Source organism: Jaculus jaculus, chromosome 7 (assembly GCF_020740685.1).
Source record: "Jaculus jaculus isolate mJacJac1 chromosome 7, mJacJac1.mat.Y.cur, whole genome shotgun sequence".
In the NCBI taxonomy this organism is placed as follows: Eukaryota; Metazoa; Chordata; class Mammalia; order Rodentia; family Dipodidae; genus Jaculus; species Jaculus jaculus.
Window position 1 is genome coordinate 70897311 of NC_059108.1, and position 24875 is coordinate 70922185.

General features: G+C 40.0%; 1 pseudogene; it reads left to right on the top strand.

Moving 5' to 3' along the window:
- Nucleotides 1–14961: 14961 nt before the first annotated feature.
- Nucleotides 14962–22757, top strand: LOC101606591 (annotated as a pseudogene).
- Nucleotides 22758–24875: the final 2118 nt, after the last annotated feature.

Consider the following 24875-nt stretch of genomic DNA (forward strand, 5'->3'; position numbering starts at 1 on the left):
GCCCTCAAGAATAGAGTCAGCCAAGTGGAGGATAGAAACTCTGATCTGGAAGACAAGATGGAAGAAACAGTTCAAAAGTTCAAAAATTTCAGTAAGTTCAAATGTTCCTGTGAACAGAACATGAGGGAATTGTGAGATACACTTAAACGTCCTAATATCAGGATCATTGGAATGCCAAAAAGAGAAGAAATTTAGAACAAAGGCATGGAGAACTTATTTAACAAAATAATTGAAGAAAACATCCCCAGTCTCTTAAAAGAAAGGACCATCAAGATACAAGAAGCCAACAGAACTCCAATCAGACTGGACCAAAGGAGAAACTCTCCAAGACATATAGGCATTAAGATTCTAAACATTGATACCAAAGAGGAAATCCTAAAAGCAGCTAGGAAAAAACAGCACACCACTTTCAAGGTAACCCCATCAGAATTACTTCAGACGTCTCAATAGAAACCCTCAAAGCTAGAATGGCCTAGAAAGAAACACTTCAAAGTCTAAGAACCTACAGCTTCCAACCCAAACTACTCTATCTAGCAAAAGTATCCCTCATAATAGATGGTGAAAGAAAAATTTTCCATGACAAAACTCAGTTTTACAACTATATGAACACAGAACCAAACCTACAGAGAGTATTTCAGGAAATTCTTCACAGAGAAGAAACAAATGACCAAACTCAAATGCCTACAAGAAGCAGATCACAATAACCACACTCAGAGTAGGCACAAAAAACTTCAAAGCCCATGAAAACACCAACACACATCTACCATCACAATATGACAGGGATCAGAGACTTCCGGTTAAGATGATGGCTTAGGTACCACGCCAAAGCAGCCTAGGGGAGAAAAAGACCGAAAAAACTCAGCAAAATACAAACTTTTACTAAAACGTGAGGTGTATAGGAAATCAAAACAGCAGGGGAGAAGTAGAAGAGATCCAGAGCCCACACAGGCTGGCAAAAGAGACCCCAGCAGGTCCGCCGACCATGGCAGCAGTGCACCGGAAAGCTGGCAGGCTCGGCTCCAGCAGCAGGAAAAGCCAGGTGCGGGGAGCTTCCACTCACACCAGAGCTCTCCACAACTCAAGAAACATGAAGGGAGAGTGGCAGTGAGCAAAGGAGGAGCAGATCATGAGGTAGAAGGACACGTGGAACAGCAAGAGAACCAGAGCAGCTGCAGCTCCCTCCCCTCCCCCACCACCTGTGCCCAGCTCCAGCAAACAGAGCAGCGGTCCCAGGACCCGGCCATGCCAACTTGAGCCCACAGCAGGACCCAAGCAGGAGCAGAGTCCAGAAGCACCATCAGAGGCTCCAGCACCAGAAGCAGTGGCCCCAGCAGCAGCAGCTTCAGAGGCAGCAGTCGCAGATCCAGCAGCAGCAGCAGAGGATCCAGCAGTGGCAGCTAAAGCAGCAGCAGCAGCGGCAGCAGCAGAGGACCCAGCAGAGGCGACAGACCCAGCAGCAGCAGCTTTACAAGCAGCAGCAACAGATCTAGCAGCAGAAGCTTCAGGAGCAGCAGTGGTGGTTCCAGCAGTGGGGGTGCCGATCTGCAGGGCCACAGTTGTCAGGCTCAGTTTGCCCCGGAGGAAAAGCCAGTGCCCAGCTCCAGAAATCAGAACAGCAGCGCAATGACCCAGCCAGCAACATGACTGAGACCAAAATCATCCAAAAAGGTAACTGGGATGGATTGCACCAGGGAAGGGTCTCACTTGGTCACAAGCTGACTTGGATACCTCAACAGACCAGAAATCTTAAACTCTTTGTTGATAGAGGATCTGGTTGTTATACTAACTACTCTTGCATAAAACCTCGGTGCTTTTTTGATTGAATGTGTACAGTGTTTAGTTACATTTTAGAATCTATCTATATTTTATTCCACTTGAATACTCCCATAGCAGGGAAACTCAACGACTAGGAACACCTTTGTAGATACTCTGAGAGTCTTAAGAGCCACACCTAACACTTTAAGCTCCTACCCTGAAGATATATAACATCAAATCAATTGATACACCTAAGAATACCTAGCTAGCTAGAAAATTCAAGCATTAACTTAATCCAAGATGCAAAAATATATACATTATAACACAAGAAACACTAAAAGGCAATACAATATAAATCCACCTAACAGAATTAATGCATCAGAAATGACCTCCAGTGAGAACAACTTAGAGGAAATGCCTGAGAAAGATTTCAAAAGAATGATTGTTAATATGTTCAAAGAAAGTCAGACAACAAATCAAAGGAGTCAAAGAGGAAATCAAAGAAGATGCAGGACACCAATTTCATGAAATAAAGAAGGCAATACAAGACATAAATAAGGAAATAGAAATAATAAAGAAAAACCAGTCCGAATTACTAGCAATGAAGAACACAGTTAATGAAATTAAAAACTCTGCAGAAAATCTCACCAGTAGAATGGATGAAGGAGAGGACAGAATATCTAAGCTAGAAGACCAGGTGGCAGATCTAATACAGGCCAACAAAGAGAAAGACAAACTTATAGAAAAGTATGAGTGGGAATTTCAAGATATTCGGGACACTATGAAAAGATCAAATATAAGAATTCAGGGCATAGTAGAAGGAGAAGAATTCCACTCCAAAGGCATAGTATGCATCTTCAACAAAATCATAGAAGAAAAATTCCCCCAAATTGGGAAAGAGGTGCCAATGCAGATACAGGAAGCCTTTAGAACCCCAGCCAGACAAAACCTGGAAAGAATGTCTCCTTGCCATATTATAATCAAACTACCAAACACAAAAACCAAGGAAAAAATATTGAAAGCAGCTAGAGAGAAAAATCAAGTTACCTACAAAAGCAAGACCATCAGGATTACAGCAGATTATTCAACACAAACTTTAAAAGCCAGAAGGGCTTGGAGTGATGTATTCCAAGTTCTGAAAGATAACAACTGTAACCAAGGTTACTTTATCCTGCAAAGCTATCCATTAAAATATATGGAGAAATAAGGACATTCCATGACAAAAGCAGGTTAAAGGAGTATTTGAAGACAAAACCAGCTCTACAGAAAATACTTGATAGGATCCTCCATGCTGAAGAAAAGGAAAAGCACACATATAAGGAACCTGGAAAAAACAAGCAATACTCAAATACTAGTTAACACAAGAAAGCAAAGGTAGAACCAGAACCACAATAAAAAAAAAAAAGGCAAACATAAATATACACCTTTCAATAATATCTCTTAATATCAACGTCCTCAATGCCCCAACCAAAAGACATAGGTTTGCAGACTGGGTTAAAAGGCAGGATCCTACAATTTGTTGTCTCCAAGAAACTCACCTTTCTACAAAGGATAGACATTATCTTAGGGTGAAAGGTTGGAAAACGGTGTTTCAAGCAAATGGGCCTAGAAAAAAGCAGGGGTTGCTATCCTAATATCAGACAAGGTAGAGTTCAGTCCAACATTGGTCAAGAAAGATAAAGAGGGTCACTTTATATTGATTAAGGGCACACTCCAACAGGAGGAGATTAAACATATATGCAACTAACATGGGTGCTCCCAAATTCATCAAAAAAAAACACTATTAGAACTAAGGTGACAGTAACACCAAACACAGTGGACGTGGGTGACTTTAACACCCCACTCTCATCAATTGACAGGTCATCCCAAGAAAAAATAAACAGAGAGGTGTCTGGACTAAATGAGGTCATAGAAGGAATGGACCTAACAGATATATACAGGACATTTCATCCAAATGCTGCAGAATATACATTCTTCTCAGCAGCACATGCAACATTCTCTGAAATAGACCATATATTAGGACACAAGGCAAATCTTAACAAATTCAGGAAAATTGAAATAATTCCTTGCATTCTATCTGACCACAATGGAATGAAACTACAAATCAGTAGCAAGAAAAGCTATAGAGCATACACAAAATCATGGAAACTAAACAATACACTACTAAATGATGAATGGGTCAATGAAGAAATCAAGAAGGAAATCAAAAAATTTATAGAGTCAAACGATAATGAGAACACAACATCCCAAAATCTCTGGGACACAATGAAGGCAGGTCTAAGTGGTAAATTTATAGCCTTAAGTGCCTATATTAAGAAGCTAGAAAGGTTGCAAGTAAATGACCTTATGCTTCACCTTAAAGCCTTGGATAAAGAAGAGCAAGGCAAACCAAAAATCAGTGGATGGGAAAAAATAATAAAGATTAGGGCAGAAATTAATGAAATAGAAACAAAAATAAAACAATCCAAAGAATTAATGAAACAAAGAGTTGGTTCTTTGAAAGGATAAACAAGATTGATAAACCCTTAGCAAATCTGACCAAAAGAAAGAGAGAAAAGACACAAATGAATAAAATCAGAGATGAAAAGGTAACATCACAACAGATTCCAGAGAAATTCAAACAACAATATGGCAGAGATCAAATCAAATCTCACAGTCATTACCCTAAATATTAATGGCCTTAATTCACCCATCAAGAGGCACAAGCTAACAGGATGGATCAAAAAATTAGACCTCTCAATCTGTTGCCTTCAAGAAACCCACCTCACCACTAAAGACAGACACTTCCTCAGGGTGAAAGGGTGGAAAACAATATTCTAAGCAAATGGGAATAAGAAACAAGCCAGCATAGCTATATTAATATCAGATAAAAGAGACTTCAAACCAAAAATAATCAAAAAAGACAAAGACGGGCACTTCCTGCTTATCAAGGGATTGATCCATCAAAAGGATATTACAATCATAAATCTGTGTGCACCACACAGGGGCACCACAGTTCATAAGACAAAACCTACTTGACAATAAAACAGAAATAACCACCAACACTATCATAGCTGGGGACTTCAATACACCATTATCAGTAATAGACAGATCATCCAAACAGAAACTCAACAGGGAAGTAAGAGAGATCAACAAAACCATAAATCACTTAGACCTAACAGACATCTACAGAACTTCCCATCCCAAATCCACAGAAAACACATTCTTCTCAGCAGCCCATGGAACATTCTCTAAAATAGGCCATATACTGGGTCACAAAGACTGCCTCCACATATTTAGGAAAATTGACATAATTCCCTGCATGATATCATATCATAATGCTATATTGCTAGAAATCAACAACAAAAGACCCACCAAGAATCCCAATGGCACCTGGAAACTGAACAGCACACAATAAATGCATAGTGGATGAAATAAAAAATGAGATTGCAAAATTTCTGGAATTGAATGACAATGAGAACACATCATACCAAAACTTATGGGACACAATGAAGGCAGTCCTCAGGAGAAAATTCATAGCACTCAACACCTTCATAACAAAGACAGAGAGATCCCAAATCAATAACCTAACCATCCACCTAAAGGCACTGGAAAAACAAGAAAAATCCTACCCAAAGAGCTCCAGAAGGAAAGAAATAATTAAACTCAGAGCAGATTAATCACCTCAATGAACCCATCACACTCATGGAGATTGAAAAAGTAATAAAATAAAAAATAAAAAAAGAAGAGTCTAGGACCAGATGGCTTCTCAGCTGAATTCTATCAAACCTTCATGGAAGAACTCAAACCAATCTTCCTCAAACTTTGCCACAAAATTGGAGAACAGGGAAAGTTGCCCAACTACTTTTATGAAGCTAGTATCACCCTAATTCCAAAACCAGGCAGAGATGTCACAAGAAAAGAAAACTTCTGGCCTATTTCCCTAATGAACTTAGATGCAAAGATCCTGAACAAAATCGTCGCAAACCAAATCCAACAACACATCAAAAGCATAATCCACCTTGACCAAGTGGGACTCATCCCAGGAACACAGGGGTGGTTCAACATACGAAAATCTGTCAATGTAATACACCACATAAACAAGCTTAAACATAAAAACCATATGGTCATTTTGATAGATGCATAAAAGGACTTTGACAAGATATGTCACTTCATGATCAAAACATTGGAGAGAATTGGCATGGTAGGTTCATATCTTAACATAATAAAGGCAATATAAAAAGCTCCAAAGGCCCAAAGAATACTTAATGGAGAGAGACTGGAGAAATTCCCATTAAGATCAGGAATAAGACAAGGTTGTCCTCTCTCACCTCTGCTTTTCAATATAGTACTTATTGCAGTCCGGTTCGCATTGCTGTTAGAAATCACCTAACCAAGAGCAGCTTCTGGGAAAAAGAGATTTATTTTGGCTTACAGGCTTGAGGGGAAGCTCCACGATGGCAGGGGAAAACGATAGCATGAGCAGAGGGTGGACATCACCCCCTGGCCAACAGAAGGTGGACCACAGCAACAGGAGGGTGTGCCAAACACTGGCAAGGGGAAACTGGCTTTAATACCCATAAGCCAGCCCCCAACAATACACTCCCTCCAGGAGGTGTTAATTCCCAAATCTCCATCACCTGGGACCCTAGCATTCAGAACACCTAAGTTTATGGGGGACACCTGAATCAAACCACCACAGTACTGGAAGTCCTAGCTCAAGCAATAAGACAGGAGAAGGAAATAAAAGGGATACAATTTGGAAAGGAAGAAGTTACATTAGCTCTATTCACTGATAACATGATTGCCTATGTATGAGACCCGAGGGACTCCTTACCAAAACTCCTGAAGGTGATTAACTCCTATAGCAAAGTAGGAGGAAACAAAATCAATGCACAAAAATCAGTAGCCTTTCTATATGCAAATGACAAAGATACAGAGAAAGAAATAAGGGACATAGTCCCATTTTCAATAGCAACAACAACAACAACAAAAAATACCTTGGAATAACATTAACCAAGGAAGTGAAAGGTCAATACAATGAAAACATAAAAACACTCAAAAAAGAAATTAAGGAGGACTTGAGAAAATGAAAAGACCTCCCATGCTCCTGGATAGGCAGAATTAACATTGTGAAGATGACAATCCTACCAAAGGCAATATACAGATTTAATGCAATTCCAATTAAAATCCCTACAGTGTTCTTCACAGAGATAGAAAAAATGATCTCAAACTTCATATGGAATGGCAGAAGGCCTCCCATATCCAAACATATCCTCAGCAAAAGAAACACCTCTGAAGGCATCACCATACCTGACCTAAAGCTATATTACAAAGCCATAGTAATAAAAACAGCATGGTACTGGCATAAAAACAGGAGTATAGACCAATGGAATAGACTTGTGGACCCAGCCTTTGGGTCAAGCAACTATAGCCACTTGATATTCAACAAAGGCCAGAACAATATAGGCTGGAAAAAATACAGCATCTTCAACAAATGGTGCTGGACAAACTGGATAACCATATGCAGGAAACTGAAACTTGATCCACACATTTCACTATGCACTACACTCAAATCCAAATGGATCAAAGACCTCAACATAAGACCAGAAACTCAAATACTACTGGAAGAAAATTTAGGAAGTACTTTCCATGATATAAGAATGGAAAAAGACTTCCTGAACAAAACCCCAGTAGCTCACAATCTTAAACAGTCACTCAACCAACGGGATCACATGAAGCTGATGAGTTTCTTTACAGACAAGCATACAATAAGCAAAGCCAATAGAATACCCACAGAATGGGAGAAAATATTTGTGGGTTATCCAACTGATAGAGAACTCAAAAATCTAAACAGTAAGAAGTCAAACACTCCACTCACAAAATGGGGCAAAGAGCTGAACATGCAGTTCACAGAGGAAGAAATAAAAATGGCAAACAAACACTTAAGAAAATGTTCATCATCCCTAATCATCAGAGAAATGCAAGTTAAAACTTCTATGAGATTCCACCTTACCCCAATAAGGATAGCAAACATCAAAAAATCAAATGATGCACAATGATGGTCTGAGATATTTTCCCATCTTTGTTCTCTTTATGACACAAGAATTTGAATGTTTGTGATCTTATCATATGTGTTAATTTAACAGAGGTGATTGTGCACATTCAAAGAAACACCAATTCAGTGTCTCTGGTAATTTTTGATAATTTTTTAAAAACTTATTTAAAGCCATTGACTTCCTGTGTAACCCCATGTGAGTTTTTCCTCTCTCTCCCATTTCATTATCAGCAGCATGAAGATGAACAAGATTCCCCTAATTTGGGATTATTTTGGTAAAAATGATGTCCAGATACATTTTTACATTTTTATCTAAAAGTTTATTAAAAGACAAAAAAATGGGAAAAAAATCAAATGAAAATAAATGCTGGCGAGGATGTGGAGAAGTAGGGACACTCATCCACTGTTGATGGGAATGTAGGGTGGTACAACCACTTTGGAAAGCAATATGGAGACTCCTGAAAAAGCTGACTATAGAGATACCAACAGACCCAATTATTCCCTTACTGGGCATCTACCCTACAACCTTCAAACCACAGGCCAGAGAGATTTGCTCAACCATGTTTGTAGTGGCTCAATTCGTAATAGCTAAGAGCTAGAATCAACCCAGATGCCCATCACTAGATGAATGGATAACTAAGATGTGGTATATCTACACAATGGAATTCTATACAGCAGTAAGGAAAAATGACACAATGAATTTTGAGGAAAAATGGTTGAACCTGGAACAGATCATTCTCAGTAAACTTACCCAATCACAGAAAAAAAAAAAAAATCGCCACATAGTCTCACTCATCTACAGCACCTAACCTGAATCTACCCAAGATACCTTACATATCCAGCAAGCATCTTGTGGACTAGACACTAGGATGGATGGGGAGAGAGGGGAGGGCATCGAAGGGGTGGGAAACACAAATCTAGACCCAAACGGCAATGGTACCATAAAATTCTACTTCCTAAAAGGCAGACCAAATGACTGAACCTTCACCAGGCCCTTATAGGGAACACCTGAACTACAAGACACTGAAGAGGGTAGGATCAAGGCTAACCTTAATCTTCTCCATCTTCCCTCCCTCCCTCTCCCTCTCCCTCTTTCTCTCTCTCTCTTCTCTCTAACTCTTGTATATTAGTTGTCTTTATCCTCATTTTCTTAGTGGGCACTGACCTGTAACTCCCAGTACCAGCATGGGGCTATCATCCACAATGAGCTTTTGATCAGAGAGACCTACAAGGTTTCCTAAAAGACAGAAAGATTTCTGTCAGAGTACTTGATGACCCACCAAAGGCAAGTGGTAAGACCCTACTGCTGAAGACACCATATGCAGTTGACACATAAAATGGAATGGCATGGCTAGAAGCTAGAAGAGAGTCAGTTCCCAGACAGTCAGTGTGTCTCATGCCAGAAGGTGCTACATGGGCAACTGGGGGAAAATGACCAATATCTGTCCAAGCAAATCATGGTCTAACTTACTTAGCAGCAAATAACCTGTTGTGGTGCCCACACAAGTGCAATAGTGGCACACAGCCATGGTAGGGAATCAACTGCTCTTGATTTGGCTAACTGATCCCCTCAGTGGTATGGGACCCATAGCTGGAGCTGGAAAACAAGTCAGAACTGTATACAAACATAAGCCCACTCTCCAATACCAAGCTACCATCAATCATGGGTTACAAAAGGGCCTACACCTATTAAATTCTCTATTAAAAAAGTAAGGGTTATCTCATTTGTCCTGGTGCTAACTTACTCCCCATTGGAGAATCTGCTTCTCTTTTTCAGATAGATGTAGATCCTAAGGAGAGAGCCACCCCATCATATCTCAAAAGGGCTGAAACTAAGAAAAATTGGTGAAACAAGCAAGGGTGCTGTTTTCCTGATGAACCAGATACCAGCACAAAGGGGAAGGAGGCCAACACAGAGAAAAATCAACTCTTACCAAATCAGAGAGCCAGAGCCTCAGAGGCCCCAACACCTCATCATTGAAGCAGACCAAAAATGAACCCAACATGGCTCAGGGAAATTTTGCAGAAGAGGAGGCGGAAAGAATGTCAGAGCCACATGTTGGGTCATGATATGCAGACACATTTATCTTATCCGTAACTGTGGGTTAACTCCACAATGCACGACCCATATACCTCAACAAGGAGGGGCCAATGGGAAGGGGGTAGGTCACAGATGAGCCTAATAATGGTACCAAACTGACTGTATTTGCTGAATACAAAATTAATTTTTAAAAGTATATAAAAAAATAAAAAAGTCGGGCTGGAGAGATGGCTTAGCGGTTAAGCACTTGCCTGTGAAGCCTAAGAACCCCGGTTCGAGGCTCGGTTCCCCAGGTCCCACCTTAGCCAGTGCACAAGGGGGCGCACGCGTCTGGAGTTCATTTGCAGAGGCTGGAAGCCCTGGCACGCCCATTCTCTCTCTCTCCCTCTATCTTTCTTTCTCTCTGTGTCTGTCACTCTCAAATAAATAAATAAACAAATAAAGAAAGAAAGAAAGGTGTGCGCCATCACACTTGGCAGCATTCTAAAAAAAATTAAAAAAAATAAAAAATCAAGTCAGATGCACAAGGTAGAGTTCATTTGCAATCACAGGAGGTCCTGGTACACCCATTCTCTCTCTCTCTCTCTCTCTCTCTCTCTCTCTCTCTCTCTCTCTCTTTCTCTCTCTCTCTTTCTCTCAATCTATCTGTCCCTCTCTGTAAAATAAATTTTAAAAATATTTTTTAAAAAAGATTAGTGCAGAAATTAATGAAATAGAAACCAACAAAAATCAATTCAAAGAATCAATGAAACAAAGAGTTGTTTCTTTGAAAGGATAAACAAGATTGATAAATCCTTAGCAAATTTGACCAGAAGAGAGAATAGACAAAAATTAATAAAATTAGAGATTTAAAAGGCACCATCACAACAGATACCAAAGAAATTCATAAAATTATAAGGACATATTTTATTTTATTTTTTTAATTTTATTTATTTATTTGAGAGCGACAGACACAGAGAGAAAGACAGGTAGAGGGAGAGAGAGAGAATGGGCACGCCAGGGCTTCCAGCCTTTGCAAATGAACTCCAGACGCGTGCGCCCCCTTGTGCATCTGGCTAACGTGGGACCTGGGGAACCGAGCTTCGAACCGGGGTCCTTAGCCTTCACAGGCAAGCGCTTAACCGCTACGCCATCTCTCCAGCCCAGGACATATTTTAATAATATATATTCTTCTAAGTTTGAAAATCTGAAAGAAATGGATGATTTCCTTGATTCATATGGCCTACCAAAATTAAATCAAGATGAGATAAACCATTTAAATAGACATATAACAAATACAGAGATACAAGCAGTTGTAAAAAGTCTCCTCCAACTAAAAAAATCCCAAGCCCAGATGGATTCACTGGCGAATTTTACCAGACCTTCATGGAAGAACTAAAACCAATGCTTCTCAAACTTTTCCATAAAACAGAAAAGAAAGGAATTCTACCCAACTCCTTCTATGAAGCCACATTACCCTTCATACCAAAACCAGGAAAAGACAGAACAAAAAAAAAAAAGAAAATTACATACCAATCTCCCTCATGAACATAGATGCAAAAATTCTGAACAAAATACTGGCAAACAGAATACAAGAATATATCAAAAAGATTATTCACCCCGACCAAGTTGGCTTTATACCAGGGATGTAGGGATGGTTCCACATATGCAAATCAATAAATGTAATACATCATATAAATGGTCTGAAGGACAAAAATCACAGGATCATTTCAATAGATGCCAAAAAGGCATTTGACAAAATCCAACATCCTTTCATGGTAAAAGTATTATAGAAACTGGGACTAGAAGGATTATATCTCAACATAATAAAAAGCTATTTATGACAAACCTACAGCCAACATAATACTAAATGGTAAAAAAATTGAACATTTTCCACTAAATTCAGGAACAAAACAAAGGTGTCCACTGTCCTCATTTTTATTTAATATAGTACTGGAAGTCTTAGCTATAGCAATAAGGCAAGAGACACTCATAAAAGGGATACAAATTGAAAAGGAAGATATCAAATTATCACTATTTGTAGATGATATGATTCTATACATAAAAGACCCTAAAGGGGACTGGAGAGATGGCTTAGTGGTTAAGCACTTACCTGTGAAGCCTAAGTACCCTGGTTAGAGGCTCAATTGATTCCCCAGGACCCACATTAGCCAGATGCATAAGAGGGCGCACACATCTGGAGTTCGTTCCCCCACCCTCTCTCTCTCTCTCCGTATCTCTTTCTCTGTCTGTCACTCTCAAATAAATAAATAATTTTTAAAAGACCCTAAAAACTACCAGCAAACTGAAAGAGCTGATATACACTTTTAGCAACATAGCAGGATACAAAATAAACACACAGAAATTAGAGCTTTCCTATATACTAAAACAAATGTGCAGAGAACAAAATCATGGAATCTCTCCCATCCACAATTGCCTCAAAAAAATAAAGTACCTTGGAATAAACTTAACTAAGGAAGTGAAGGAGCTCCACAATGAGAACTTTAAAACACTCAAGCAAGAAATTGCAGAAGACACAAGGAAATGGAAAGATATCTCATGTTCTTGGATTGGAAGAATCAATATAGTAAAAATGTCAATCTTACCAAAAGAAATCTACACATTTAATACAATCCCCATTAAAGTTCCAATAGTATTCTTAACAGGAATAGACAAAAAATTTAAAATTTTATTTGGAAGCACAAAAAAACCTCAAATAGCCAAAACAGTTTTTAGCAACAAAAATAAGGCTCTGGTCGTATCACCATGCCTGATGTTAAGCTATATTACAAAGCCATAGTAACAAAAACAGCATGGTATTAGCACAAAGGCAGGCATGTAGATCTATGGAACAGAATAGAGGACACAGATGTTAATCCAGGCACCTACAACCATCTGATTTTTGACAAAAATGCCAAAAATATTCACTGGAGAAAAGATAGCCTTTTCAACAAGTGGGGCTGGGAAAACTGGGTATCTATTTGTAGAAAGATGAAAATAGATCCTTGTCTTTCCCCATGCACAAGAATCAAATCCAAGTGGATCAGGGACCTTAATATCAGACCTAAAACTCTGAAATTGCTACAGGAAAAGGTAGGGTAAACCCTTCAATAGGTAATGACTTTCTGAATATAACCCCAAATGCTCAGAAAATAAAACCACTAATCAGCTACTGGGATCTCATGAAGTTACAAAGCTTTTGTACAGCAAAGTACACTGTGAATAGAGCAAAGAGACAACCTACAAAATGGGAGAAAATCTTTGCCAGTTACACATCTGACAGAGGATTAATATCCAGAATATACAAAGAACTCAGAAAACAGAACAATAAGAAATTGAACAACCCAATCAAAAAAATGGGCTCTGTAACTAAATAGAGAGTTCTCACTGGGAGAAATACAGATGACAGTTAAACATCTAAAAAAGTATCCTACATCCTTATCCATCAGGAAAATGCAAATTAAAACTACCTTGAGATTCCATCTCTCTACCAACAGAATGGCTACCATCAAGAAAACAAATGACAATAAATGTTGGTGAGGATGTAGTAAAAGTGGAACCCCTCTGCACTGTTGGTGGGAATGTAATCTGTGAAAATCAGTGTGGAGGTACTTGAAAGAGTTAAAAAAGGATTTGCCATATGATCCAGCTAGAGCACTCTTAGGCATATATCCTAATGACTCTTCTCACTACCTTAGAGATACTTGCACAACCATGTTTATTGCTGCTCTATTCACAATAGCTAGGAAATGGAACCAGCCTAGATGTCCATCCACACATGAGTGGATAATAAAGATGTGGTACATCTATACAATGGAATTCTATTCAGCAGTAAATAAAAATGAAAATTTGTAATTTTCAGGGAAATGGATGGATCTGGAAAGGATTATACTAAGTGAGGTAACCCAGGCCCAGAAAACCAGATGTGACATGTTCTCTCTTATATGTGGATCCTAGCTACAAATGTATAGACTTGTTTGTGAGCTGAATCGAAATATCAGTAGCAGAGGCCTATAAGCTAGAAAAAGGCTATGAGAGAGGGAGAAGAGGGAAGGTCTTAAGAGGATGGGATTGTATATATGTAAGTAGAAGAACAGATTACAGGGAGGGGAAAGGCCTAAGTGAGGTCAGGGAAGAGATTGTATAAAATAAGGGTGGGGGAATCAATCAAAATTCAAGATATTCTGAATAAGACATGTGAAAATGTACTTTCTTAGATTGTTACTAGAAAATTTTCAGTGCCTGGGATGGGATACCTTCCAGTGAGTCATTGGCTAGGGAGGTCCCTGTTGCCTCCAAAACATTACAGGCTATTGTCAAGGTCCTTGGTTCCCTGTGAGAAAGGAATGGTAAGACCCTATTGCTGAAGACTTCACATGCCTGAGAGGCAAAGTCACTGAGAAATCAAATTGGTTCTGAGCAGAAAACCTTCTCCCTACAGCCCAACCAACTGAAAGCTGGAAAAAGCTGCACTGTATTCAGTCTTATGGGAGACAGAAGTCATCAGCAGTGAAAACAGTGGACATTAAAGCCTCAAATTTGGCCAGACAGGCCTAATGACTGAACGAGTGCAATAGTGGCATGTCTGCTCTGGGGGAAAACAACTGCTCTCTAATTGGACTGAAGGCCCACTCTATGGAAGGGAATAAGTGCCTGGTACTGAAACCTAATCAAAAGCCTATGGTAGGGGAGGTCATGATCCTTAGGGGTATAAAGTCTGCTCTTGTCTGGATAAATGTATATATTACTCTCACCAAATTGCTCTGAAAGCACTACACTTAATGTTCATACTCATATATTAATGCTACTCTCACTTCTGGTTAGAGAAGCTTCTCTTTTCAGATGGTGATGATGACCACTGGGATGACCCAAAAGGCAACATAGTGCTGTGTATGTCCAAAGCCAATTGGATTCACCAGAGATAAAAAGGCCAATATTTTGGCCCCTGCTCCCAGGTCATGAGGCTGCCAGAGATGATGGGATACTTCTACACTAGCCCCCTTTTCAGTCACCTGTCTTCTGGATAAGGGAGGATATGGAGACCCAGAGAGGGAAAACAAATCTGTGTACAGACTGAAACAGGAGAGTCACAACTAGGGAGAAATCAGTCCTCCTGCTTCCCAACAAAGGGAAAAGCCACTTGGCCAGCATGGCCCTGACTCGTTCTAACAGACAGCACCAGTAAGCAATAGGACTACTCCCAGGTCCCAGAAGTCTCCTTTGGAAAGCAATCAGTAACCTCCAAAATTAACCCCTGATTAAATTTTGGCTACTTTCTTGGTCTTAAACACTCAGAGAGAAATGTATAACAAAAGATGAAGGGATACCTCAAATATTATATGGATGGCTACTAACTAATAAGCACTTTCTAAAAGGGGAAACAAACAAGTCCTTAAGTCATGTTAGCCCCCTCTCTAATAGTTCTAATTCTACAACAAGGAAAAACAACCATAGATGTCATAATGGTTATTTTCAAATCTAAAATATATATGGATGACTCTAACCAAAGTTTGCTTAGTTCAAAAGACTTCCTTACATTGAGACCAATGGTGAGTCCCTTCTAACTTGCTCCAGGATATTATTAAATAAGCCCTAAGGCCAAAAATAATTACAGCCCCTACTGGTACCCAATGGCTCTATGGTACCAAACCCTGGCCCTGGCTACCCCCAGGACAAATTTAAAAAGATACACTCTGGCTGGGCATGGTGGCGCACACCTTTAATCCTAGCACTTGGGAGGCAGAGGTAGGAGGATCACCATGAGTTTGAGGCCACCCTGAGACTACATACTGAATTCCAGGTCAGCCTGGGCTAGTGTGAGACCTTACCTCAAAGAAAAAAAAAAAGATACACTCTGAAAGGCTATTATACAAAATAGGATATATTCACCATTATCAAGATAAAATATTGTGTATATATATTCCTGGTAACTCTGTTAATATCCCATCTGTTTTACAAGCCATACAGATAAAAAGAAAAGAGGTCTTTCATAGGATTTATACATTGGTCAAGTTCAGCCCCTGGAACTTGGTATCAGGGCTAACCTCTTTCTAAGACAGCCCCTAACCATAACCAACCAGCTATCCCTCTGGTTCACCTGTGCCGGAAGACAGCCCACCCCCATAAGGTCATAAATACCTTTGCAAGGGGAGGACAGGCTCTGACCACTTGGGAATTTCCAGCTATGGGTGAGTTTTCCCTCAGCTGGGCTGAGGGGAGAACCCCTAGCCTTTACTCTCCACATGGTCTCCTTTTACCTCGTCCAGCTTCCCACATGGCAGGAGCTCTTTGAACTTTCTACTCTCTTTTTTCTTTCCACAGTTTTTCCAGGCCCTCCATGTGGGATCTCTATGCATGTGGGTGCCTTTCATTGCCTCTGTACTTCCCTCAATAAATATAATAATTAAATAATTTTTTAAGTGAGAGTAGCATTAATATATGAATATAAACATTAAGAAAAGTGCTTACAGGACAGTTGGGTGAGCATAATACATACATTTAGCCAGACAACAGCAGATGTTACTCCCCTAGGGCTCATGACCTCCCCCACCACAGGTTTTTGACTAGGTTTTCAGTATCAGGCATGTATTCCCTCCAGTGGAGCAGGCCTCCAGTCCAATTAGAGAACAGTTGGTTTCCCACATAACAGACATGCCACTATTGCACCAGTTGGCACATTTGGCCTGGCTGGCCAATCCTAAGGCTTGCGGTGTCCACTGTGGTTTCTCACCACTGATGACTTCTCTCTCCCATAAGGCAGTGTAGCTTTTTCCAGCTTTCTGTCAGCTGATCCATAGGGAAAAGGTTATCTTCAATTTTTATTAACCCTTCTCCCACACCCTCCTCTCCTTCATCCCCTTCCCTGGCCCCATTTAGACCATTTTACCCTGAGATCTGTTTTGAAGCAGATATTAACTGGGGCTTGAAAGACAAAGACAAAGTATAGCCGTGCTGAAAAGGAAGAAGCTCTGATTTGTGAAACATGGTGGCCTGGCATGTGTGAATGTGGACTGAGGAAACACGCTTGCAGCAGTCAGGAGCAGCCTAAACTCAAAATACAGATGACACTTGAGAAAGAAATAATGTCTCCAAATCTTGGAGGAGATGTGGAAAGTTAAGCAAAACAGGTCCTCTTGGCAAAATTTTTCTCTTCTCCTTCATCAGAGTCTCTATTTGAAGTTAATCACCTCAATTTTACTCATTTCACAATGAGGACTTCTGACAGAAAGCAAGATGACCAAGAAACTAACTCAAGCACCCTCACTGTCACTGAGCTAAAAACTGTCTCTGAGCTGGGTCATGGTGGCGCACACCTTTAATCCCAGCACACGGAGGCTGAGGTAGGAGGATCGCTGTGAGTTCAAGATCAGCCTGAGACTACATAATAAATTCTAGGTCAGCCTGAGCTAGAGTGAGATCCTACCTCAAAAAAAGAAAAGAAAAAGAAAAAACAACCTTCTCTGAATTATTTTGTTGTTGTTTTGTTTTTATTTTTTATTGTTTGTTTTTTGTTTGGGTCTCACTCTTGCCCAGGCTGACCTGGAATTCATTATGTAGTTCCAGGCTTAAATTCATTTTTTAACTTCATAAAACTCTAAAATGTATCTTTCTTAAATTACATCTATATTTCTTCTTTTATTGAATATTTGTTATGTTCATAAGCAAGCCAGTAATAACAAAATATTTTTAAATGCCTTAACTCAGATTTTAATACTAACAAAGTCTTTTACTCTCACCTGCTTTAATAAAATACCTTAGGTAGAAATGTTATCAGTGCCTAATAGGAACTGATTTGCCAATCACTTTTTCCAAAGTAGACATGAAGGAAAACCTTTAAATGATTGGTAGCAATTTTTTCATATTGGGATATGAGTCAAGTTTCCTTTAATTGAAGTTTTTGGGCAGTCTGGGTTCCTTGCTATCTTGGCTCACAATCTCTGGAGGGGAAAGTTGAGCAAAGTTGAGCTTATTCTTATCAATGGCTTTTTCCCATTTCTGCAGCCCAAGAATCAATGAAATGATACTAATAAGACAAGTGGTTTACTATGATTCCACATAGGTTGTTGGGCAAATAGTCAACAAAATTTTCTCTTCCTTTACCCACAGATGTGAGACCATTCAGGAGAGAACAGATACAAGGTTTGCCATTCCATTCCCAGCTATTTTATAAGCTCGCTGTGTGTTCTCAGCCACAAGTCATTTGCTTCTTCTATGTCTGTTCCTCTATCCTGCTGTCAAATGGTCATCAATCCACCTTACAGTGGGCACAAAACCACTCAACAGAAATCACCCTCAAAATGGAAGAAGGCTAATGAGGTCACAAAAGAAATATTACAAAACTAATGTGAGGAGTGGCCTAGAACAACATAGTAATCCACAGAGAAGGCTAGGGTATGATGCAAGGAGTCTGACATTTTGAGAAGGCTTTACTTCTCAGATGCTCCCAGACCTTGCCTAGCCCTGTGTGTACTTTCTTTGATCTTTCCTGACCTGTGTCCTCACAGCAAAATTGTAACCATAAAGAAGTTTGCCTGAGTTCTATGAGCCCTTCTGGCAAATCCATGAACCTAAGAGGATGGAGGAAATTCACAAACTTGTAGTCAGTTGGGCAGAAATGTGAGTGGCCTGAGGACCTCTGAAATTCAACTAGAGACTGGTATCTGAAGAGAGGAAGGTCCTGTGGAGCACAGCACCCTGAATTTGGGGTCATTCCAGTATGTTAACACTAAATACAAGCTATAGTACAAGTGTCATACCAGTCAGGGTTAAAACAGGATACATGTTTTACTTCATTTTAATTATTTTTAATCAATTACATATGTATCCAAGAAACCTTTGTTTGAGGGAATTAATGAGTTGGTTTTATTTTTTGTTTTTTGTTTTTGTTTTCGTAACAGGATCTCATGTAAACCAGGCTGGCTTCAAGTTTGTTATGTAGCTGAAGCTGGTCTTGAATTCCTGACCTTTCTGCCTCTACCTCCCAAGTGCTAGGGTTATAAGGGTACCCATCATATCGAGGAAGTTACAATATTTTTTCAACTTATTTTCATTTACTTATTTGAAAGAGAGAGGGAGGGAAGGGGAGAGAGAGAGAATGGGCATGCCAGAGCCTCCAGCTACTGCAAACAAACTCCTGATACAAGTGCCACCTTGTACATCTGGCTTACATGGGTCCTGGGGAACTGAATCTAAGTCCTTTTAAGGACCTAGCTTCAATTCCCTAGTATCCACATAACCCAGATGCACAAGACGGTGCATGTGTCTAGAGTTTGTTTTCAATGGCTAGAGGCCCTGGCGCACCATTCTCTCCCTCTCTCAACCTCTCTCTCTCTCTTTCAAATAAATAAATAAAGTTTTAAGTAAAGAAATGAAATAGACTTGTCCCAAAACCAAGAGATGGGCATATTTATCTACTACTGGCTTTGGGCAGCTTAGAATTCAGACTTTGTCACCTGGCAGATGGGCCCAATGGATTCAATGACATTTGTGCTTTTTTGTTACTTAGCTGTCATATGACTTGGGGGTAAAATTTTACTATTCCCACCATTGCCCATATTTCATCTCTTGCCTTCCTGAAAAATGTCTCCACTGAGACAGCATCCCACACACACCCACACCCACAAGGGAGGAGAGTAGAATAGAAAGTTAGAGCAGAAGGCCTTCCACAAAAGCTGCAAAATTAGCATACAAAAAAAAAAAAACTATTGGCAAAGAGAAAGGCAAAGCCCCCCAGGCAGAAGCCAACCAGAACTGGCTAGTCACTAGAACAGGCAGTGTGCCCTGGAGCATAACAGCCCCAGTGAACATATTTTCTGTTGAACTTCCAAACTTGTACTCTGCTGTGGCCCACTTTTCCCCCTTGGAAGTGGATTCTTCCTTAACAAATGTTCTCACTTTGCTTACTACTAGCGCATGTCTATGTCCAATTCTTTGTTCCAGGACATAAGAACTGAGGCCCTCTGGACATGTCCATCAAACTCCCATACCAACTGCTATCACCCCTAATCAATTCAACCCATACTACCATGGACTTCTCTCCCCTCAAAACACTATTCTATCATTTGGAAAAGAACTTCAGATTTTCATGCTTTTTAAAAATCTAGCTGCCTGGGCTGGAGAGATGGCTTAGCAGTTAAGTGCTTGCCTGTGAAGCCTAAGGACCCTGGTTCGAGGCTCAATTCCCCAGGACCCACATTAGCCAGATGCACAAGGGGGCGCACGTGTCTGGAGTTCCTTTGCAGTGGCTAGAGGCCCTGGCATGCCCATTCTTTCTCTGTCTCTCTATCTGCCTCTCTCTGTCACTGTCAAATAAATAAATAAAAATGAACAAAAAAAAATTTTTTTTAAATCTAGGTGCCAAACTTTAAACAGTTTTCCATACACTTTTAGAAGTAGGACATTCTTTAATTACCTCATTAATGAATTAAGAAACATGAACAGGGCATGACATAAATTTAGCCAAGATATTTGGTTTAATATTTCTTTTAATTTTTTTAAATTTATTTATTTGAGAGAAAGAGGCAGAGACAGACAGAGAGAGTATGGGTGCACCAGGGCCTTCTGGGCTGCAAACGAACTCCACACACATGCACCACCTCGTGTGCATATGCAACATTGCTTGCTTGTATCACTATGTGTCTGGCTTACATAGGACCTGGAGATTTGAACATGAATTCTTAGGCTTCTCAGGCAAGTGCCCTAACTGCTGAGCCATCTATCCAGTCCATAACCTGAATTTTTAATATAGCCATTTTAAAAGAAATATTCAGGGGCTTGCCTATAGGGTCTAACAACCTGGATTCTATTCCCCAGTACCCACGTAAAGACAGATACACAAAGTGACACATGCATCTGGAGTTCCTTTGCAGTGGTTAGAAGCCCCAAGGTGCCCACTTTGTTTCCCTTTTTCTGTCTCTCTTCTTTCTGCCTCTCTTTGCTTGAAAAGAAAGAAAACCATTTTAGAAAATCAGGTTAGGTCTTTGAGAGATGGCTCAGTAGTAAAAGGTGCTTGCTTACAAGGTCTGATGGTCCACGTTCCATTTCCCAGTACCCACATAAAGCTAAACATACAAAACGGTGCATGCATCTCAAGTTTATTTGCAGTGCTAAGAGACCCTGTTGCATTCATTCATTCTCTCTCTCTTTCTCATTCTCTTTCTCTCTATTTGTAAAAGATAATGAAATTTTAAAAATCAAAAGAAATACCAAAAGAATAAAGTATATATATTTTTAAAATTCAGGTTAGTAATGAACAGAAAATACCAAAACAAAAGGGGGTCTGCTCTTACTGAATGATGACCTAAGATGGTCTTTGCTCTTCAAATAGACCACAGATAGCAATTCACCACAAGGCAAATTAATTATCAAGATATTCAGATTTGGGGCTGGAGAGATTGCTTAGTGGTTAAGTGCTTGCCTGTGAAGCCTAAGGACCCTGGTTCAAGGCTCGATTCCCCATAACCCACGTTAGCCAAATGCACAAGGGGGCGCAGGCATCTGGAGTTCATTTGCAGTGTTTGGAGGCCCTGGAGCGCCCATTCTCTCTCTCTGTCTGCCTCTCTCTCTCTCTCTGTCTGTCACTTTCAAATAAATAAAAATAAACAAAAAAATTTTTAAATAAAAAAAGATATTCAGATTTGGGGGCTGGAGAAATGGCTTAGCAGTTAAGGTATATATGCCTGTGCAGCCTAAAGGCCCAGGTTCGATTCTTCAGGTCCCACATAACCCAGATACACATGGTGGTGCATGCATTTGGAGTTTGTTTGCAGTAGCTAGAGGCCCTGGCACACCCATTCTCACCCTTTCTCTCTGTGTGTCTGTCTCCCCCTCTGTCTCTAATAAATAAAAAACAATAAATCTTTTTTTAAAAAGATATTCAGATTTGGCCCGGAGAGATGGTTTAGTGGTTAAGGCACTTGCCTGAATAGCTCAAGGACCCAGGTTCTATTCCCCAGTACCCACATTAGCCAGATTCATAAGGGGGCACATGAGTCTGGAATTTGTTTGCAGTAACTTCAGACCCTGGTGTGTCAATGTGTCAATTCCCCCCACCTCTCTCTCAAAATAAGTAGACAAATAAAACATTTCTAAACATTAAACAAAAGCTACTCAAGCTCTTGGCCGTGGGCTGTAACTAGCAGACCTCCTTGTGTCCTCCCACCCAGCACCAGCAGGACGGGCTCAGTGTTCAAGGGAAACTTGTGGAGCACAAACATCTTCAGCAGGGCTGGCTATGACAGACAGCATCATCCAGCACCTGAACAAGAACTGCAAAGAGTTCAAGCAGTTTCTGAAAGAAAGGGTAGCCAGTGAACAGAAATGTGGCAAGGATCTCCTTAGCCTCTCCAGGAAGAAGCCATGTGGACAGTCCGAGATCAACATCCTGAATCAAGCCCTGGAGGTCTGCAAGCAGCAAGTAGACGGCATGGCACAACGTCACATTCATCTTGTGCACACTGTCCGAGAAGAGGCCAGGAAGATGGAGGGATTCAGGAAAAAGCAAAAGCTGCAATGGAAAAAGACAGGTCATAATGGATGCTGCCCCTAAACACAGGAACTTAAAATTCAAGAAAACCATGGATGCCAAGAACCACAAGCAGAAGTGCCAGGACAAAGATAAGGCAGAGCAGGCTGTCCACCACTGTGCCAACACAGTCAACCCAAGGCAGCAAGAAATGCTTTTTGTGAAACTGGCAACTTCAAAGACTGCAGCAGAGGACTCAAACAAAGCATACATGCTGTACTACAACCCAAAAATAGGGTACAAGACAAGTGGCAGAATGAGCACGTCAGGGCCTGCCAGGGGTTTGAAGCTCAAGAATGGGAACAAACAAACTTCTTCCAGAATGCACTGTGGTGACATGTGAATCACTGTCACAACAGAGTGTCATGAGTGATGAAATGTGTGAGCAAGTCCGTAAGTGTTTAGAAATGTGCAGAAATTAGTTTGATACTGCATTTTGATGTGCGCTAACTTCTGCCCATGACAGATGCAAGCCTTGACACAGTATGGGTTGTTTTTTTCTTTTTCCTTATGACCTTGTTTTGTTATTGTTGTTGTTTTGTTTTGTTTATTTCTCATTGTGATGTTTGGTAGCATTAAGTTTAAATTGTAGTTTTAAATAATGCTTGAACTTATCTTTAAAAAAAGAAGGCTGGAGAGATGGCTTAGTGGCTAAAGCACTTGCCTGAAAAGCCTAAGGACCCAGGTTCGGTTCTCCAGGTCCCACATAAGCCAGATGCATATTGTGGCGTATGTGTCTGGAGTTCGTTTGCAATGACTAGAGGCCCTGGTGCTCCCATTCCTTGCTCCTTCCCCTTTCTCTCTCTCTCTCTCTCTCTCTCTCTTTCTCTCTCTCTCTCTCTCTCCAATAAATAAATAAAAATAAAAACTTCAGGGGACTTTCAGGTAAGATAGTGGTATAGTAGACATGCCAAAGCAGCCTAGGGAGAAAATAAGCAGAAAAACAGCATAAAGCACTCTTCTACCAAAAAGTGACAGAATTAAAGGTATAAAGCAACATACATCCTTAGAGATTTTGTTAGAATTTTGTTAGATTATCTGCTTGTTTTAATACCTACTCTTAACATATATACTCCATGCTGGTTTTGATTGAATGTATATATTGTTCAGTTGAATTTTAGAAATTGCCTGTATTTTGTTCCACCCAGCCTACTAGAAAACTTGCATAACAGGTAAACCCAATTCTGGGGTCACATTATCTGTTATTCTGGAAGTCATATAAGAGCCACACCTGGCACCTTAAGCTCCTACTCTAAAGATATATGACATCAGATTTACACATCTAAGAATACAGCAGATAATTAGAAAACCCAAACATCAAATTAACCCAAGTTTCAAAACTCTAAATTATAATACAATAAACACAAAAAATCAAGGCAATATAATTCCACCAAAAATTATATATCCATCAGAAACAACCTCCAGTGAGACCGATGTAGATGAAATGCTTGACAAAGATTTCAAAAGAATAATTATAACTACATTCAAAGGAATCAAACAAGAAAACAAACTCCTGAAGAGAGCACAGGAAACCAATTTCATGAAATAAGGAGGTCAATCCAACACATGAGTAAGGAAATAGAATACTGGGGGAAAAAACACTCAGAGATAATGCAAATGAAAAACACAATAAGTCAAATAAACTCTGTAGAAAGTCTCACTAATAGAATAGATCAATATCTAAACTAGACGACCATGTGGCAGATCTGATACAGTCCAACAAAAAGAAAGACAAGCTAATAGGAAGGTATGAATGGGAATTTCAATACATTCAGGACACAATGAAAAAATCAAACATAAGAATTCAGGATATAGTAGGAGAAGAATTTCACTCCAAAGGCATAGTAAGTGTTTTCAGCAAAAATCAAAAAAGAAAATCTCCCCCAAATTAGAAAAGAGATGCCAGCACAGATATAGGAACACCAAACAGACAAAATCTGGGAAGAACCTCTCCTTGCCATGTTATAATTACGCTGCTAAACACACAAACCAAAGAAAATATACTGAAAGACAGAAACAGCATGTCACTTATAAAGGCAAGCCCATCAGGATAAGAACAGATTACTCAACACAAATTTTATTAAAAGCCAGAAGGGGGCCAGAGAGATGGCTTAGTGGTTAAGGCACTTGACTGTAAAGCCAAAGGACCTCAGTTCAATTCCCCAGGACACACATAAGCCAGATGCACTAGGTGGCACATGCATCTGGAGTTTGTTTGCAATGGCTACAAGCCCTGGTGTGCCTATTTCTCCCTCTCTTTCTCTTTCTATCTCTCTCTGCATCTTTCTATCTCAAATAAATAAAATATTTTTTTAAAAAGCAAGAAGGGCTTGGAATGGTGTATTCCAAGTTCTGAAAGCTAACCACTGTCAACCAAGATTACTTTATCCAGCAAAGCTGTCCATCCAAACTGATAGAGAAATAAGGACATTCCACAACAAAAACAAGCAAAAGGAATATATGACCTCTAAGCCTGCTCTGCAGAAAACACTCGATGAATCCTTCACACTGAAGAGAAAGGAAAGCACATACATGAGGAA